The sequence below is a fragment of the Rhincodon typus genome, chromosome 12 (genome assembly GCF_021869965.1).
Source record: "Rhincodon typus isolate 14 chromosome 12, sRhiTyp1.1, whole genome shotgun sequence".
Taxonomy (NCBI): Eukaryota; Metazoa; Chordata; class Chondrichthyes; order Orectolobiformes; family Rhincodontidae; genus Rhincodon; species Rhincodon typus.
Genome location: NC_063343.1, coordinates 70,352,884 through 70,358,798, shown reverse-complemented (window position 1 = coordinate 70,358,798; position 5,915 = coordinate 70,352,884). Strand labels below are relative to the sequence as shown.

At 39.9% G+C, this 5,915-nt stretch overlaps 1 long non-coding RNA gene across 2 annotated transcripts; it reads left to right on the top strand.

Annotated features, from left to right (window-relative positions):
• Positions 1–1,464: 1,464 nt before the first annotated feature.
• Positions 1,465–5,132, top strand: LOC125484590. 2 transcript variants are annotated; one of them, XR_007263420.1, is made up of 4 exons: positions 1,465–1,562; positions 3,377–3,433; positions 4,403–4,876; positions 5,002–5,132. It is a non-coding gene; the product is annotated as an uncharacterized LOC125484590 (long non-coding RNA). The 2 variants fall into 2 exon arrangements; XR_007263419.1 differs by having other exon boundaries at positions 3,377–4,876.
• The last annotated feature ends 783 nt before the right edge of the window (positions 5,133–5,915 follow it).

Sequence of the window (5,915 nt, the reverse complement as noted above, 5' to 3'; positions counted from 1 at the left end):
CAGAAGTATTATGGTGTGTTTGCTAGCCGTTTGGTCCATCTTGTCTATTTTGGCTATTCAAATGAGCTGAATGATTCAGTGCCATCATCCTTGGATGATGTTTCTATTGAAATAATTAATCCACAAAATGTTTTGAAGAAGAAAGATTGGTAGGACTGAAGGTGTCCTTGCTAGGAAATTAGGAGAAACATAGTGTATTCTATTTCTGCCCATCTGGCAGAGTCCACGCTGACAGGCTGGAAAATTGATTAACTTGAGGCCGGAAGCGTTATCAGAAACCAAAGGAGTCAGCCCCAGGACATAAAAAGAGAGAGTCAATGAAAGGGTTGAAGAGGAACAGTGTAATGTCATACACCAAAAAGCAGCAGATACGAGAATTCTGAAACAAAACATAAATTGCTGGAGAAACCCAGAAAGTCAGGGGTAGCATGTTGTCTCATGGCGCCAAGGACCCAGGTTCAATTCCAACCTTGGACAACTTTCTTTGGGTGGTTTGCACGTTCTCTCCGTGTCTGCTTAGGTTTCCTCCCACAGTCAAAAGATATGTAGGTTAGATTGGTTAGCTGTGCTAAAGTGCCCATAGTGTCCAGTGATGTGCAAGCCAGGTGAGTTAGCCATGGGGAATGCAGGAGTGTGGGTCTGGGTGGGTTGCTCTTAGGAGGGTCAGTGTGGACTCGATGGGCTGAATGGTTTCTTTGCACACTGTAGGGATTCATTGTGGAACCGCAAGGAGCAGTGTGGTGGAATCTTCATTAAGGGTCTTGAACGTAGAAAAATGGGAGACTATGAGGCTACAACATGCTTCTCAGTTTTGGAGGGATTATATTTTGAAGATGGGTTAATTCTTGCCGTTTTGATTATATCTAAAGAAAGGGATACATTTAGCACAGAACTCAATGAGTAGAGGAAGTTGTGGGAAACAAATTTAAACAAAAAGAGGTGGATTTCCTGGGCAAGAGAAATGGTGATGCTCTTTCTGTCAGTGGAAGGTTTGAGAAGCAAACCAGGCTGACTCAGGATGATTTGCCAAAAAAGCAATAGCCACATGAAGAAAAGCTTTTGTTATATGGGGAATGACTTGGATCTGGAATCTATGGGGCACAGGCTGATTCAAACATGACGTTAAATGGGAATTGGATCAACATTAAGATTTACAAAGATGTTGCTGGAGTTGGAGGGTTTGAGCTATCGGGAAAGATTGAATAGGCTGGGACTTTTTTCCTTGGAGTATCGGAAGCTGAGGAGTGACATTATAGCGGTTTATAAAATCATGAGGAACATGGATAGGATGAATAGCTGTATAGGATGGGCTGAAGGCTAAATTGTTGATGATATTCCAAAGCTGGACGACCTTGAATGAGTCCTGTGAACATTCCTGTATGTGCCAAAGACATTTTTCTTTAATTGTTTGTCAGTGCCTGGCCTGTTGTTACACTGTATAAGAGAGAAAGTTTCGTTCCAAGTTGCTGGACTTCATCTTGGACCAGGATCGCAAACGGTGCCAGGAACAACCTCAGCCTCCAGACCAGCCATCAATCGAGGGGTCCCCAAAAGGCAGAAGGGTGTGAGGCTTATTGATTTTAGTTTTATTTACATGATAAATATTGCTTTCCTTTTTCGTCTTTTATTATTACTCAATAAGTATTCATACTTAAGCAAATTGCTAAAGTCTTAACTACATTTAACCGAGTCCAAAAGAACCACTTGGATACACCCTCTGATCCAAAACATTTTTGGCAACAAGGATGGGGTTGGCAAAATGTGCAAGAAAAGGGAAAAGCAACCTGATGCTCAGCAGACTTTCCATATTCCAGGGTGGAATGCAGCAGACTCTGGATTCAGGTCTATAGCTAATATGTTAGCACAGTTAGAACCCCCTAAAGGATGGGGGACAGTTATAACTGGAAAAAGAGAGAACTGGAGGCTAGGTTTCTGCACTGTGTAAGTGCACTGAACCTTGCAGAAGTGTTAACTCTTTCCGCTCTGGTTTGAATATACCTTTGATTGTTGGTTGCTAAATGTTGTCTTTACTATTTGCATCTTTTTATTCCCTGAAGCTCGAGATCTGGGGATACTTTGAAGTTAGTTTGCATTTTGGGAAAGTATTGTGATTTGAAGTTTGTTGTGTGCCTGTTCTGTGTGGAAAAACCATCAGTGGTTGTGTAAAGCAAAAATCTGTGAAATATTGATTCAAAAATTTAGTTCGTAAATCTTGGTAAAAATTTACCATTTGGAATTGGCTCTGTGTTGTATTTGGACTTGGGTAAATTTTAATTCCAGAAATTACCGTGTTTGGGATTTCATTTTCTGGCCAGGATGAACTTCCAAATATTGTTTTGACACATGAGTGAATCTTTAATTCCAGATGATAAAATTAACTCATTGTTAATATCCAAGTGATAGCAACATTGGAAGGTGGAAAGTACAACTCCCTGTGGGTGAGGAGTTTAGGAAAGGTAAATTTAACAAAGGGGTGGCTTTTCCTTCCTTCAAAGGTGAGAACGGATGATGTAATTACACGCAGGAGTTTACGCCCCACCCCCATTTTTTTGAATCTTTTCTAGCTTTATACTAATTAATCCATTCTGCTCAATGTGGAATGGATGGAGCTTGTTTTGTTTTAGAAATTGGACAGATTGAAGGCTGAACGCATTTTCAGAATTTCAACATCGCAACTCAAAGATGGATGAGGCACCCTCAACCATTCATCGATAACACATTTCAGTGTTGGGGAAATACTGTGGAAATATGCATTTTGGTGAGGGTCAGGAATCTCGAAACCACTGATCCTGGATACAGTTAAGCACATCATGACAAAAACTGTATTAAGATTCATATACTCTCGTATTCCAAAACATTTAAATGGAATAGTTACTTGAAAATGTAAAGAAATTCTGGGAAATGATAGAGTGCATGTGCACAGTCTCAGTGGTTTCAATGCATACAATAATGACTGGTGACTTTAAGGGAGTAAACAGAATATTGCATTTGGATAAAGTTACATAGAGATATATCAAGTATCTAGAATGAATTATCAAGTCACTTTAAAAAATGTGTGTCATCTTAGAGAAAGAACAAAGTATGTTGTGTTGAATCAAATAGAAATGTATGACTTCTGTTTTAAAATATTATAAGATTATGTTCTATGTACTTTCAAATCTCTACAGATCTCTGGAATTAGATATGATGGTAATAGTTAAATTGCAAAATTGGATGAGATGAAGTAGTTATGGGTAGAGACCGATGGCAGAAGACAAAAAAAAAGAATATTGGGTTGAAATGACAATTAAGGTACAGTGAAAAGGAAGTTTAGATGAGAGCAGCAAACTGATAGCTTTCTCTTGGTGATATTTGTGTCCTTGTCTTTCTTTTTAAGAAAGACTGATTTGGTGATCAAGCCACTACCTGAGGCATCAGGACCATACGTGGAGAGGTAAGTAAAACCTCATAGATCATTTGATAAGATCATGTGGGAGTCAAGAACGTGTGACATGGTCTTGGGATACCGGTGTAAATGTGAAAAAGTGAGTACTACCTCAGAGGTAACAAACCTGAGACAGTAAAAATCATGCACTGAAGAACAGGTCTCAGACATGTACACTTATTTCATGAAAGGATTAGTGCGGCTTGGAAGGGCACAAAAACATAGTTTAAACGATATGAAACTGACGAAAAATCCATGGAGAAACTGACTTTAAAACAATGAAAGTAGTATTAGTGAAAGGGATGTAAGAAGAATTATGGTTATTTTGGTTATTTTGTCAAATGTTACAGAAATGAAAGAATATGGATTCTGGGAGGAGTAATAATAGACTGACAGAGGAGAAATAGTAGATGGCATACTGATACCCCATCTTGAGCGTTTGTATGGCTAAAACAGTAGGTGAAATTGTAATGTATTAGAACAATTAGTGTATGTGAAAAACGGCTGAGCTAAGACTCAGGTGGTGTAGGAGTCTCTGGTAATCCCTGGGAAAAATAAAAGGTGGAAGGCATAAGTCGAAGGGAAAGCCTGATGAACGGTACAGCTGCATTGTTTGATCCCATGGAAATTGTTAGTGAAAGGCTGTACCTGCTTGTGGAGGTAGTTACCACTCAATAATACAATCACTCATAAAATCAGAAAAAAGGGAAACAATTGAAGAAGTATTGTCAATCGATACAGATGAAGAGAGCTGGAGAAATTTCAAGTCCATATGTGATGTTATTTTACTGCTATCGGGTGAAGTGATCTGTGGAGAGGGAACTGGAGGATAAAAAAGACACAAAGTAAGGAATCTGAATCTGGAATATACTGCATTTTACAGCAAATTATGTAAAGAGATTAACTGAAAAGATGTAAAATTGACTAACAGCCAGCCAGTCTGGCACACTCTTTATTTTTCCCCTCTCCCTCTCACAGCTTTTGGGTCTCTCAGCAAGAATGGGATCCTCGATTCTGGGAGGGGAGCTGGAATAAATTGAGTATATGTAAGTGATGTGATTGCATGGTGATTGTAATTAAGGATATTACTGTAATTAGTGTAAGCATGAAAACACTAATCCTCTGTGGGCTCCTCTCAATTTTGAACCCATTGGAGGCAGACAGGCACCTGGTATGACTTGCTGGTTCCATCATGGCCTTGACCCTACATCAGGGTGGGATATATATTTAAGGGTTGGTGCCCAAAGGCCACTGAGATTGTTAATTTGATGGTACACCCCATTGTTGTATTGTTTGTATTGATGATAGTTATTTTCATTGTAGTTTTAATCATCTAGTACAGGTTACATACTCTTATTCTACGTTCTTGCATGGCCGTCACTGATTTGCATCTGCATCTGCAATTGTAACATGTACTGTCAAATATCAGAGGGCTGGCTCTCTTCCACAAAGGTAGGAGTATAGGATGGGCTGAAGGGCTAAAATTGTTGATGATATTCAACAGCTGCATGACCTTGAATGCATCCTGTGAACATTCCTGTACGTGCCGAAGATATTTTTCTGTAATTGTTTTTCAGTGCCTGGCTATTTGTTACACTGTATAAGAGAGAAAGTTTCAATCCAAGTGCTGGACTTCACTTCGGATTGAGATCACGAATGGTACCAGGGACAACCTCAGCCTGTAGACCAGCATTGATCGAGGGGTCTCCTACAGGCAGAAGGGTGTGAGGCTTATTGTTTCTTTCCTCTCTTTTTCATTCGTTTTATTTGCTCAATAGATGTTCCTTTCTTTTTTGTCATTTATTATTACTCAATAAATGTTCATATTTAAGCAAATTGCTGTTGTTGCGTCTCCTCTTAATGACGTTTAACAGAATCCAAAAGAACCACTTGGATACATCCTGTGATCCAGGACAATACCCAAGGTCATTTCCCCAGGGGAGAGGAGTCCAAAACTAGAGGGCACAGGTTTAAGGTGAGAAGTGAAAGATTTAAAAGAGACCTAAGGGGCAACTTTTTCACTGAGGGTGGTGCGTGTATGGGATGAGCTGCCAGAGGAAGTGTTGGAGGCTGGTACAATTACAACATTTAAAAGGCATCTGGATGGGTACATGAATAGGAAGCGTTTAAAGAGATATGGACTAAATGCCGATAAATGGGACTAGATTAGTTCAGGATATCTGGTTGGCATGGACAAGTTGGGCCAAAGGGTTTGTTTCCATGCTCTCCAGCTCTACGACTCTATTTGAAGAGGATGAGAGTCAAGGGTTGTAGGCGAAAGGCAGGGAGGGGAAGCGAAGTATTACTAAGAGACTTGCACTTTCAAAGAGGCAGCAGCAGCAGAGTGGGCCAAATGGCCTCATTCTTTGCTGTCAGCATTGGATGAATCAAAGTGGTGAGGAAGTGGGGAATGCTCTTAGAGATAACGTGGCTTGAATGAGAACAGGGTGAAGTGCAGAGTTAAAGGTCAGCGAAACATTGAGGAGAACTA